Source organism: Helianthus annuus, chromosome 12 (genome assembly GCF_002127325.2).
Source record: "Helianthus annuus cultivar XRQ/B chromosome 12, HanXRQr2.0-SUNRISE, whole genome shotgun sequence".
Classification (NCBI taxonomy): domain Eukaryota; kingdom Viridiplantae; phylum Streptophyta; class Magnoliopsida; order Asterales; family Asteraceae; genus Helianthus; species Helianthus annuus.
In genome coordinates this window covers 99,833,250-99,848,439 of record NC_035444.2, presented here as the reverse complement: position 1 = coordinate 99,848,439, position 15,190 = coordinate 99,833,250, and positions in this window count along the sequence as shown.

The following is a 15,190-nucleotide window of genomic DNA, read 5'->3' as shown; positions in this document are numbered from 1 at the left end:
TCTTTTGTTTTATTATGATTCACCTCATAATAATAATAATAATAATAATAATAATAGTAATAATAATAATAATAATAATAATAATAATAATAATAATAATAATAATAATAATAATAATAATAATAATAATAATAAAAATAAAGCCCTACTCCATTTTAAGTATTTAACTCCAGATCACCGCTACCCTTTCCGATTGATCTGAGCCTCATAACACATGTCAAGGCTCTGCCTAACTAAGTTCAATGGGGTTCTGTCTCGTGACATAGGGATAAGGTTGAATTAGGGGTAGTATACTTAACACGAGTACAAATATATAAATATATTTTTTATATATAGCTCAGAAGTTATACCCAATAGACTTTCTAGTTGAACCCTAAAGTTACAAAGTGGGTCCATTCTTTTTTCACACCATGTTATTCCCTTTTTGTAATATAATTATATTCAAAAATGTCCCAAATTAATCCGTTAGTGAAAACCTGGACCCCTGGAACCCTAGTCCATATCAAAAATCAAGAAAATCATATTTTTGACCCTCTCGCGGGCCGCGTAAAGCACAAGAGGGCCCTTACGCGGGGCGCGTCAACAGGTGTTTGACCGGATAAGCATTCCCAGGCCACGTGGCATCCACCTGGCACACCTACTGATGACCCAGCAACCCTACGCGTAGACTAGGCGGCTACGCGGGCCGCGTAAGGATCGAGCAAGGGCTCACGCGGGCCGCGTGAGACCCAAATTTCTGCTATAAATAGGACAGGCTACGAGCATTCCTCTGATGTCGAAACCAAAACTCAAAAACGAAGTTTGGCTGCTCAAATTTGAAATTCACTTTTAATATAGCGAGGCGCTGCTACGATACAGGGTATTAACTCAATCGCCGCTACGATTCAATGTCCGATCGATTGAAACTATTTGATGAATGTTTAAGTGCTGCTCAAACCCGGGTTATACTTTGTCATTCGTCGTGATTCCGACAGGATGTTTGAGTGTCGCCTGAACTCGGGCTATACTCTCTCATTCGTTGCGAATCCGTTGGATGTTTAAGTATCGCACTTTGTCATTCGTCATGAAGGTTTTCATCTCGTGAGCTTATCGTAAAAGTTTTATTCATTTACTTACCTAGTTTCGTGTGCATTATTATTTAAATTAGGTTATCAGGCGTATCCGTAAGCTAAACTATACCCCATACACTTACAATCAAAGTAGATGCTAATTCTCAGAAGAATTTGAATCAGGAAGCTTGTTAAATCAAAACCTTTATAAAATGCATTTCAGGTAATTACAATAGATTGGAATAAGAGTTGGATACGGCACCAAAAAGGCTTACAGAAGTGGCTTGATTTATCAATTAAATTAAATTAAGAAAAATTATTTTATGTATTTGGGTTTATCCCTTATTAAAGCTACCATTGTAAAACTTGGGTTTTTATCTATTTAATAAATAAAATCCGGTGTTTCTAAACTCTGATATTTTTCCTAACTCACGGTCCTGATGAAATTTCCGCTGCAATGTTTTTAAAATAACCACTTGTACCACTTGGCGGTTCGCGGCTCCCGATTCCGTCAAGGGCAGGGTCGAGGGTCGTGACAGAAGGTGGTATCAGAGCCACTGATATAAGCCAATAGGTGTTGTGATAATACTACTTAAGCTTAAATAAAAGAGTTAGGAGATTACTATTAACTGGTAGTACACATGATAACATTTAGACTTGAACTTAAGAAAAGATGCCTTAGTATAAGCTTTGAGATAAGCTAAATACTTGTGTAAATAAAGTGTGATAGATTTTCTGGTATGCCATGAGAATGATAACTCGAACGTTGCAAGTATAATAAATAAGCAATAACACTTGACCCCTGTTATTTCTTATTTATTAGTACTACTCTGTTCTAGAACATGATCCGTCATGTGAAGACTAATTTGCTTAGTCCTAGTTAAAAGTCATAATGCACTTTCCAAATCATGATTTAAGAAAAATACTATTTATGGGAAATATAAATTTTCTCCGACAAGACTGGGTATGGTGTAGCAGACCCTCCAACTTGTCCGGATATACTGAGGTTACCTCTCCGGCTAGAATCGGGTAAGCAGGTATATAATATGTCAAACAAGTGACAAAATTTCCCTAAATAGTATCATGACTAAATATCTGACTGGTTCTTGGAAATATGAATCTGTTAAATACATTGACCTTATAAAGGGTATGTATATTACAGCATGTGAAATATGTGATTATATAGATATGTATATCTATAAGGAAATCCAAAAACTATAAGGATTGACAATTCGGAATAAAGTTCAAGCATATGTGTCAATAATAAATCTAGATTCCTTTTTCAAGAATCTCTTACATATATCTATATCAAACATTATTTCGTTTGATCATCTACCTCGTAACTCAAGCGACAATATAAACAATGGTAACCCTTTAAGTTGGGACACCATCAAAAGTATAAGAATTTCCAATGCGTTACCATAAACTATTAACGCAAGTAAGAAGCATGTAAAGTTGTGCTAGTGCACAAGAAAACACATAAAACTTAAAATTATACGACCACAGACGTCGAAGTATATCACACACGACTTTCGAGGCAAGACCTTTGGAAAATATGATTGGGCACGACAACACCAATGCTAATTCCATCAGTAGAAGAACTACTAATCAAAAAGCAGCATTTTGCCACGTGATCCTACAAACGACATGAAGCTTGCTGAAGTACGTTGGAACAAGACTTCACAACCATCGGTGCACAGTCTAATCAGAGTCATAATTATTGGCACTACAAAAGAAGTCATATACCTTTGCAACTCCCTCTATTTCATTCTATTCGACATTCCATGATAACGTCACTTAAAAACGGTTATCACACAAAATCCCAAATAAAATTCTTAAATTTCTTTTATTAAAATTCTGACCTCTGTGAAGAGACTTTCGCATTTCCACTTCCCCTAAATGGTCATCATACCATGAGGATTTCTTTCATAATAGTGAATATTGATCTATTTCATTTCTTGGTAAATCCACACATTACATATGCACTGTTTGTGCGCATGTGGTTCATTCGAGTTATGAAGACCATAGGAGGGCTTCATTCCAATTTGTTGTTATTTTATCCAAACTCAAATATCGTTTCACTATACTTGATCTTTGTATTTGTAAATCGCGTTTTTACAAAACAATGACTCTTTGATATCAAATCGATGAATTTTTTGAAAAACTCGATTTTCTTTTGAATGGTATACATGCTTTTGTTGTAACCATGTCAGAACTTTCTTGGACTCGTTTTGTTTTAACCAAGTTCAACTGTTTGAACTTGCTTGCAGTACATATTCAATTCAAGGTCCCATATGATGGATTGCAGCTATCATATTCAAAATAGTCCCAACAAGCACTTCATTTGTTTTGAACCATAACAGGCTTGTTTGGTCTTCGACTTCACTAAATTGTTTCTTTGATCACGATCACCTTTTGGTGACGTTTTCACAAATTTGAAGCTTGCGCTAATCTCGTTGCTCACACCATGCTACGGATTTAATTATTTAATTATTTATTGTGTATTGATATTAAATCCGCTTGTTCGATCTATGTATTATCAGTCTTAATGCAATTGTGTGTTAAGATAATGGTACCCCAGTTCGTGTTAAATATTTCGGTGTACCTCTTAACGGTTCTTTCACCATCGAGCGAACATTTCGTGATATTCATTGCCTTTCCTCTTCGCTCAAAAATACTGTTTATTCGTTCCATTTTCAGTTGTAGATCCTATGAAAATTATTTGAAACAAATATTCAGATTTACTGTGTGAACCCTTCGCTTAATTTCAAAACACGATGATACTTGTTTGATCACTTCTATTATTGCCTTGTTTCAATCACTATGACACGTTGTGGTGTTGGTATGAACTTACAACTTGTGCTAAATTAATATCAGTCGTTTCATGCGGAACTATTTATGCTTTTCGTTTGCACACATTATATACGGATTTAATTATTTATTTGTACTGAATCCGCTTTGTTGGTTTATTCTATAGAAACAATCTTAACACAATCGTGTGTTAAGATAATGATACACAATTTCATGTTATATTTCAGTGTATCTCTTAAATGATTCTTACATCATCAATCGAGCGTTTCGTAATCTTTATTGCCTTATCATCATCGATCGAAAAACATTATTCAATTGTTTCACTTTCAATCGAAAATCCTACTAGATTTGTTTGAAACAAACATTCGGATTCACTTATTTCGATTACTAAGACACCTTGTGGCGTCACAATAAATTTGCAGTTTGAGCTAATCTCATTTTCACACCTGATGTACGGATTTATTTATTTATTTGTGTTGGTTCATTATCTTAACCAATCTTAATACAATTATGTGTTAAGACAAGAGTACACAAATTCATATTATATTCATGTGTACCTCTAAAAGTTTCTTTCATCATTGATCGAAAATTCTATGATATTCATTTGGTTTTATCGTCATCAATTGAAAATCCTATTCGAAAGGAATATCCAAAATTTTATTTCAAAAAGCTTTCAGTTGATTATAAAAACGGTGAAAATTGTTCAGCCACCGCAATTATTGAATCATTTTGCGGTATCGGTATAAACTTGTAGCTTACGCTAATCATTATCATACGAATTATTCAAAACCATGTATTTTTTTCGCTTGACTCATCCTTGAAAATGGTCTTGATACAGTTATGTATTAAGACAATGATACACTAAACTCTATTGTATATCGGTGTATCCTGGTTATTCAATAAATGTCAACACATTGATTTTTCTCATATCATAATTCGATAATTGACAAATTATTTTCATACTTCTATTTCATTCGGGCTTATTAATTCTTAATCTTTCTCAATTGACAGTCAAAGAAAGTTCTCTTTTGACAATAAATTCTATTGTTTCTAAAAAGTCATTCACAACTTGTAAACATTCAATTTAGACATCTATATCTTTTTCTTGACTTGAACCTAGTCACCTTGGAAAATATATCATCTCACCTCGTTCATTTGACATTGATTCTTCAAATAATTCAGTTGAACCATTAAGTCCTATTTATTGTACAACTCATATTCACAAAATCTGATATTTTGATTCGGTATCATTTACCTTAATATTATTCTTTTTGACCAAAAAGTGGCATAACTCTAAAAGAAATATCGTAGCCCAAATATCGAGGACGAGATTTAAAAAAAGGCGGGGAGGATGCAACATTCCCATTTTTATCATATAAGAATTATAGATTGTTTAAATTTATTAACCACTAGTAAGTAGTTTTATTTTTAATATAATTATTTGACCCAAATAGTTTTAAAAACTATTTTATATATAGTTGGTTGTAATGTTATATTAATTAATTGGCTTGTTTATGGGTGACCTTTATATTAAAATAAAAGTCTATAAAAACTTATATTATTAGACAGGTAGATTACGGGTAAGCTGACCGTTAGAAAAATGAAGTATCTAGATGGACCCAGGAACCGTTTAATAATTAAATTATAAAAATACAATATATTTGAACCTACTCTGTTTTTAATGAAACTTGGTTCAAAATGTAGACGAAAATATTCTCGTTCTAATGACATATTCATTGTCTTATAAAACGCCATATTTTAGAAGTTATAAGCGCCAAATAAGTGAAGCTGTTGAATTAATTATAATAATAAAATATTAAAATTAAACTTAATTTTAAAATATAAACTTCATGCATACGTGTGTGTATGCATGATCCAAAAAGAAAATGGAAAATAATAAATAATAACAAAATTAACTAAATGTTATACGTGTCCTCCTAGAGATAAGAACTAATCAATATTTGCTTGTTTGAAAAGTTTCAAACTTCCCCTATAAATAAGAACAGGAGGTATTTTTCCAAAACTTCACTTTTGTTTCTCTTTGGTCTCGATCTCTACACTCTCTCTACATATATATTCTTTTGTTTTATTATGATTCACCTCATAATAATAATAATAATAATAATAATAATAATAATAATAATAATAATAATAATAATACTAATAATAATAATAATAATAACAATAATAATAATAATAATAATAATAATAATAATAATAATAATAATAATAATAATAAAGCCCTGCTCCGTTTTAAGTATTTGACTCCAGATCACCGCTACCCTTTCCGATTGATCTGAGCCCCATAACACATGTCAAGGCTCTGCTTGACTAAGTTCATTGGGGTTCTGTCTCGTGACATAGGGACAAGGTTGAATTACGGGTACTATACTTAACACAAGTACAAATATATATGTATATATATATATATATATATATATATATATATATTTATATATAGCTCAGAAGTTATACCCAATAGACTTTCTAGTTGAACCCTAAAGTTACAAAGTGAGACCATTCTCTTTTTTCAGCATTTTATTCCCTTTTTGTAATATAATTATATTCAAAAATGTCCCAAATTAATCCGTTAGTGAAAACCTGGACCCCTGGAACCCTAGTCCATATCAAAAATCAAGAAAATCATATTTTTGACCCTCTCGCAGGCCGCGTAAAGCACAAGAGGGCCCTTACGCGGGGCGCGTCAACAGGTGTTTGACCGGATAAGCGTTCCCAGTCCACGTGGCATCCACCTGGCACACCTACTGATGACCCAGCAACCCTACGCGTAGACTAGGCAGCTACGCGGGCCGCGTAAGGATCGAGCAAGGGCTCACGCGGGCCGCGTGAGACCCAAATTTCTGCTATAAATAGGACAGGCTACGAGCATTCCTCTGATGTCGAAACCAAAGCTCAAATTTGAAATTCACTTTTAATATAGCGAGGCGCTGCTACGATACATGGTATTAACTCAATCGCTGCTACGATTCAACGTCCGATCGAATGAAACTATTCGATAAATGTTTAAATGCTGCTCAAACCCGGGTTATACTTTGTCATTCGTCGTGATTCCGACAGGATGTTTGAGTGTCGCCTGAACTCGGGCTATACTCTCTCATTCGTTGCGAATCCGCTGGATGTTTAAGTATCGCACTTTGTCATTCGTCGTGAAGGTTTTAATCTCGTGAGCTTATCGTAAAAGTTGTATTCAGTTACTTACCTAGTTTTATGTGCATTATTATTTAAATTAGGTTATCAGGCTTATCAGTAGGCTAAACTATACCCCATGCACTTACAATCAAAGTAGATGCTAATTCTCAGAAGAATTTGAATCAGGAAGCTTGTTAAATCAATACTGCATGCTTATAATGTGAGTCATTCTCTCTTTTTTTTTTTTTACCAAACTTGCTTTCAAAATCATGTTTGTTTTCAAAGTTATAATTACAGGGATTAAGTCTTTGTAGTCTTCATTACAGCCGGTATGTGGGGTTTTGTATACATTACTTGTTAATCCATCACCATGGGACAACGAGATAGCCAAGGTGTGATATGACCATAGTCACAGACACCATTGGACAACGAGATAGCCAATGGGTGGTCGAGTGACAAATACCGTGGGTATATGGTTGACATGTAGAAACATTGTAATCGCTCTTAATACTGTAAATTATAACTGTGAGTCATTTTGTGCAAACTGAATGAACTCACTCAGTATTTCCTGCTGGCAAAACCTTTTTAAAATGCATTTCAGGTAATTACAGTAGATTGGAATAAGAGTTGAATACGACACCAAAAAGGCTTACAGAAGTGACTTGATTTATCAATTAAATTAAATTAAGAAAAATTGTTTTATGTATTCGGGTTTATCCCTTATTAAAGCTACCATTGTAAAACTTGGGTTTTTATCTATTTAATAAATAAAATCCGGTGTTTCTAAACTCTGATATTTTTCCTAACTCACGGTCCTGATGAAATTTCCGCTGCAATGTTTTTAAAATAACCACCGGTACCACTTGGTTATTCGCGGCTCCCGATTGCGTCAAGGGCAGGGTCGGGGGTCGTGACACTAAGTATGCTAGCAAGTTACTGCATTTTTTTATAAATTTTCAAGTGATAAGTTTATAGTTTATGCATTTTTTTGACAAGTTTGGTAAATAGAGATTGTATGTTGATGACTGAGAATTGTTTGAATGAATTTTTGAAAAGAAAATGATATGCTAGTAAGTGTCACACCCCCAAAATCCACCATGCGGAGTATCACCGCTTGGAGACGTGACATGACCAGGATCGAGCCACCAATCATACTGAACAACGTATTTAAGTAATTAAAGCCAACCACAATACAATTGGTGACCAAAAGATAGTTAACCAAGTTTTAAATTAAACAGCGGAAGCATAAACATAAAGTCCAAAACATAAGTCCATAGTTTATAAGTTAAAGTTCAAAACGCAAGTTTAATAAGTTCATAAGGATTTAAATATTAAGCACGGAACATAACAGTCCGTACACCACAACGACTCTTTCCTCGTGCAAGCTCCAAGCATTTAGCGACCTGTAAGGCATGTAACAACGAGTCAACAACAAAGTTGAGTGAGTTCACGGTTGGTTGATTAGTTTTAAGTTGTTTCTGAAAACGTGGTTTGTCTTTCGTTGGCGTAATTGCCGTGGGGGTTACCCCGTAGTTGAAAGAAAATTTAACCAGTTCATTCTTTATTACCCATACCCTGTCCATGATTAGTGGGGGCTTCCCCATGTGAACCACTAGACTGTACCATATCGCCTACTAACGCAATTAAGTTGTGCCCTACATCAGTGTCTATCATCACTGACGGTTTGCCATAGTCCATCAGTACACGCCCGTCCGACTGGCACGGTGTGAGGTTTGTTAAACCTAATAGCGCTATTAACTAATGACCCGCTCGCCATTGGCCTCGGCGATTAAGTCGATATACAAATGAGGGACTTATGATAGAGTTTTGTCTAGTAGGTTTTAAGGTTGTTGTCCTACCCAAGGAGGACGAACGTACGTAGTTCTACCCAAGGAGAATACGCAGGATTAATATTGGCATCCTACCCTTGGAGGATGGCCGTACATATCCTACCCAAGGAGGATATGTAGATTCAGTTTTAAATTCTTTAACCCATTCCCAAACCACCGGGAATCCCATGCCTTAGAAAGTGTGTAAACTCACCTCGGTTTGCTCGGTTAGATTCTCAAATATAGCTAACAGTCAAGGTCGGTCAATCACGTCCTAATATGATTACCAGTTAGTCATTTAGTGGTTTTCAAATAGAGCACAAAGTTCCTACCCGTATCTATCACATAACATGCATTACTTTAACGACTTATGCCCATATAAACTCCCCATCTATTCCCATTCACAAATAAACATATGACATTGCACATAACACTTTTATTGACACATAACAAGTTAGATCATTCACAGATAACATATTCGACATTTAGACACGCAAATCACTACCTATGTCGTTTTAGCTTTTTATTCAAAAACTGGGCCGTTTTCCGGGATTTTAGTAAAATAGTTATCTTATTTCAAAAATTCCCAACTTTTTATAGAAGATGCTAAACGATCCAAATATTATTGTGTAAAAATATTGGGGTCCAGTTCATTGCCAATATTTTATAAAAAATCATTTTCCAGACTGCACTCAGATTTATCTTTTTCTGACTGCAGTCCAAATATTATTGTGTAAAAATATTGGGGTCCAGTTCATTGCCAATATTTTATAAAAAATCATTTTCGAGACTGCACTCAGATTTATCTTTTTCTGACTGCAGTCCACGGAATAATTCATTAAAAATTCATTGTAAGTCGGATTGACGAAATTCCAGTGGGACAATTACTACGACATTAGTGTCCATCTACAGTACCAATTTCATGATCTAATCCTACCCAGGTTTCAAGTTATGATAGAAAATATAAAACCCATTTACTGCTGTAAAAACTCAGCTTTAGATGCTGTTACAAATCGGGTCTTTAAAAATAGTAAACGAAGTCCAAAAAGTATGGTTCCAGTGCTATTAGAACCGTATTTCATAATACATAAATCTAGACTTCAGAAAATACATTTTTCGCTTTATTAAGGTTCGGTTACAGCCAACTGAAGTTGGCTGTAATCACTAAACAACTTTCTATTTTTCAGCTTTAACATTCTAAAGCGAGTTATATTGGTTCCGTTAACATGAATAATGATCAACAACATTTCTAGTAATCAATATTAACAAGTAATCAACAAGAAATCAGTAACATCTCAAGATAACATCATACTAACATAAATACATCATGTTTCATCTTCTTGTTTAAACCCTTTTTAGTGTTCTTGTAGATTTAACATATTACATCTTTTAATCATGAAACAAGATGAACAAAGGTGACATAAGGAACTTACTACTAGCACAAGGCTAGGGTAGGATCTAGTGATGAAAATTTAGAGAGAAGATGATGAAAAATACTAGAAACAAGCTCCTTTGAAAGCCCTTCAAAAAGCAACCTCCATGGATGAACTTCAAAGCTTTGGATGGAACTTGTAATTGGAGAAGATGAAGAGAGAGAGTAGTGAAGAGAGAGAGTGATCTTGAGGAAATGATGAAAGATCTAATGCCATGATTTTATAGGATACTTCACATATTATGGATACTTACACAAGCAAGAATCAAATAAACAATTGCCATAAAATCTAATCAAATATATGGAGGATGGAGAATGATTTGTGGGTCCATGGGGTACCGAAATTTTGGTTGGGGGGTGGGGGGGGGGTCTTGATGTAAAATTTCAACTAGAGTGTAAATGGTAGTTAAATTGTAAGTATGGACTTGTATGTGTAGTGAAATGATTTTTAATGGGTGTTATGGCAAACGGGGATCATGACTAGCCAAAAATAATTAAATAATGTGTTTGACAAATATTTGGTGTCCCGGGTAATGTCCGGTTGTTCGGTCGGATACTGTTCCGTTAAAGTGTTTAATTGTTTCATAAGGTGTTTTATAGGTATATTTTTGTAACATAATTAATTCCTAACACTTAGGAAAATATTCAGGACCATTTAGTTAAGTTTTCTGCACAAGTCTAGTACGTTAACAAACACATGCAAGTATGACACAGTAATCTTTATTTAACATAAACGAATCGTACGAATACATGAAATTATGAGAGTTGTCACATTCTTCCCCTGTTAAGAAAATTTCGTCCCGAAATTTAGTGCGTAGTTACTGAGGAAGCTAGTTAAGTTGCGTTGGTTTCCTGGTTTTCCTGGGGTGTCACATTATCCCCCCGTTGATTTCTGCAGTAGCTTCAGCCTTAGTAGTGGTTGTGTTTTTCTTAAACAGCTGGGGATACTTGAGTTTCATTTGGTCTTCTCGTTCCCAGGTATACTTTGGGCCACGACGGGAATTCCAACGGACTCAGACAAGAGGTATTCTAGTGCGCTTGAGAATCTTAACGTCTCGGTCGGTAATCTCTACTGGTTCTTCGACGAATCGCAGCTGGTCGTCGATAGTGAGCTCCTTGAGGGGAACTATGAGGGTCTCATTTGACAGACACTTCTTCAGATTCGACACATGGAAAACGTTGTGAACTCTGCTGAGTTCTTCAGGTAGATTCAACCTGTAGGCCACCTTGCCAATTTTCTCAATGATTTCAAACGGTCCGACATAACGCGGATTGAGCTTGCCTCGTTTGCCAAAACGAATACACCTTTCCAAGGTGAGACTTTGAGTAGCACCCGATCCCCAACCTGGAACTCGAGTGGCTTTCTTCGCTTATCGACATAGCTTTTCTGACGGTCACAAGCTACCGCTATGCGTTGTCGTATATGAGCAATCTTCTCGGTTGTATCTACTACAAGCTCTGGGCCGGTGATTTGACTGTGACCAACTTCTACCCAATAGAGAGGTGATCGGCATTTTCGTTCGTACAATGCCTCAAACGGAGCGGCCTGGATGCTGGTGTGGTAGTTGTTGTTATACGAAAACTCCACTAACGGAAGATGCTTTTCCCAGCCGTTACCAAAGTCGATTACGCATGCCCTTAGCATGTCTTCAAGAGTTTGGATCGTGCGTTCAGATTGCCCATCTGTCTGTGGGTGATAAGCGGTGCTCATATCTAAACATGAGCCAAATGACTTGTGCATAGCTTGCCACAGTTCAGAGGTAAAACGCGCGTCGCGATCAGAAATGATGGAGGTTGGCACTCCGTGCCTTGATACCACTTCCTTTAGGTAGATGTCTGCTAGGGTAGAAAACTTATCCGTTTCCTTGATGGCCAGAAAATGTGCAGACTTGGTCAGTCGGTCCACGATCACCCAAATGGTATCGTTTCCGCGTTGAGATCTGGGCAGGCCAGTAACGAAGTCCATGGAAATTTGCTCCCATTTCCATTTAGGTATCTCTGGTTGTTGAGGTGGGCCTGATGGTTTCTGATATTCGACCTTGACCCTAGCACAAGTCAAGCATTTACCGACGTAGGTTGCTATGCTGGCTTTCATACCAGGCCACCAATATGTAGTCTTGAGGTCATGGTACATCTTATCCGAACCAGGATGTACTGAATAACGAGACTTATGTGCTTCATCCATCACAAGCTCGCGTAGGTCTCCATACAGTGGAACCCAGATGCGTCCGTTAACATAGTAGGCGCCGTTTTCTTTTTGTTCTAGCCGTTACCTTGATCCTCATAAGGACTCGGCCCTGATGTTCTCTGCTTTCAATGCTTCAACCTGAGCATCACAAATCTGAGCGGGAAGGTTAGATTGGATGGTAAGCTGTAACGCACGTACATGCTTAGGTATAGTATCCCTTCGACTAAGGGCGTCGGCCACAACATTGGCTTTGCCCGGATGATACTTCATCGCACACTCGTAGTCATTCAAGAGTTCGACCCATCGGCGCTGTCGCATATTCAATTCCTTTTGCTTGAAGATATGCTCGAGACTCCTGTGATCGGTGTAAATGGTGCACTTGGTACCGTACAGGTAACGTCTCCATATCTTAAGCGCGAAAACAACTGCTCCCAATTCCAAGTCGTGCGTAGTGTAGTTCCTTTCGTGAACCTTAAGTTGGCGTGATGCGTAAGCAATGACCTTGTCACGTTGCATCAGCACAAAACCAAGTCCTTGGATGGAAGCGTCGCAATAAACCACAAAATCATCTGTGCCTTCAGGCAATGAGAGGATAGGCGCGCTACAAAGTCTATCTTTTAAGTGCTGAAATGCGGACTCCTGTGCATCACTCCCAATGATAGGTGACACCCTTCTGAGTCAGTGAAGTGAGAGGTTGCGCAATCTTTGAGAAATCTTTGATGAATCTTCGATAATATCCTGCCAAACCCAAGAATTGGCGGATTTCTGTTGGTGTGCGGGGTGCAGGCCAGTTCTTGATCGAGTCAACCTTGGATGGATCAACATGAATCCCATCCTTATTTACCACATGTCCCAGAAAATAGACTTCGCGAAGCCAGAAGTCACATTTCAAAAACTTGGCATACAACTGCTCTTTTCGGAGAAGTTCCATAATAAGCCTCAGGTGTTGCTCGTGTTCTTTCTGACTCTTCGAATAGATCAGGATGTCGTCGATGAAGACTATGACAAATTTATCCAGGTAAGGCTTGCACACTCGGTTCATGTGATCCATGAAGACCGCAGGTGCATTCGTTAATCCAAAAGGCATAACCAGAAACTCATAATGGCCGTAACGAGTTCTGAATGCTGTTTTGGAGACGTCTTCCTCTCGGACTCTCAACTGATGGTAGCCCGATCTCATGTTGGGATTGAACCCTATAAGAGTAACAGATAATTAAAGCCAAAACTGGATCAGAGCAGTGGATCCAGAATAAGCAGATGTTTACATACAAGTCTCTCCCCTTGAAAGTGATTACAACAACTGATGACCTCCTATCTGCTGATCTTGCAAAGTGCTGACCTACAACTGCTGCTCAAGTAAAAGATCTGATGGAAGACTAAAGTCCTACTGATTCAATCTACTGCTTTGAGTTAAGCACTGCTAATCCGGACAAGTGCTGCTGGGTTCACAGCAGTAGAAGGTTGCAGCAGCTGTTCTAAAGTCTGTTTTGTAATAGAATGTATTAGCAGTAGTTAACACACGCAGTGTCTGTATAGATCAGAGGTTAGAGTTTGTTAGGAGGTTAGATGTCACTTTCATGGTGACGTCAGCTAAGATGCTCAGTAGTTTGCAAGTGCCTATAAATAGTTCAGTACTTTGTACTGTTCTATTAGCTCTTTTGCATCATTCGTCTTCTTTGCACGAACAAACAACTGCGCTCTGGCTGAGGGGGAGTTTGCATTCATTCATCAATCATTGTAATTGTTGTTGAAATAAATTCAATCTTTTGGTTCATTGTGTAAAGATGTTTGATCAAAGTATTACTCTCGTTTGATTGTATGCAAAGTTTGTTTTCATCTTAATTCCGCTGCACACTCATCCACTTTCATCTTAATTACAAACACAAAATACAATCAAAATCAAACTCAGATCCAACAATTGGTATCAGAGCTTGGACAGTCAACTTTGATTTAACAATCATTTTGACGTAAATAGTTCAGCTTATAATAGTTGATACTGATCGTTTGTTCGTCGTTGAAAAACAGAGTAAGGATTAATCACCATTAAAGTTGATTTCTCAGTATCTGTAAAACAACAAGAATGGCGTCACAATCTCAGGGTGATAAAAACAACATCGGCTCGCTTTTTAAACCACCTATGCTAAAAAGAAATGAGTACAACATCTGGCAGAGGAGGATGGGTCACATCCTCGCTCAACAAAGCAAAGGTTGTTGGAGGTCTGTCGTCTTTGGTCCCCATGTTCCTACAGTGCCAAGCGCTGAAGATGCTAAAGAATCCGTTCCAAAACCTATTGAAAATTATACCGAAACCGATTTTCAAAGGATTGAACTAGATGCTAAAGCATTTAGCATCATAGCATCAGCGCTGCCCAATGAAATATATGCTGGACTGTTACATTGTAACAGTGCCAAAGAATTGTGGGACGCGCTTAAGGAACAGTTTGGGGGTACCGAAGAAGTCATAGAAAACAATAGGGAAATCCTGAACCAACAGTATGAAACATTTTGTCATGTTACACGTGAATCACTGACGTAACAATTTGAGCGTTTCAGTTGTCTCATCAGTGAACTGAGGCTTGTTAAAACCACTTTTACAAACTCAACTCAAAATAGCAGGTTCCTCAGGTCACTGCCAGAAAAATGGGACACCATAGCTTTTGTCACCCGAAATTCACCTGAGTTCAAGGATCTGACCTTGACCCAACTCCATGGTCGACTCCTGACCTACGAA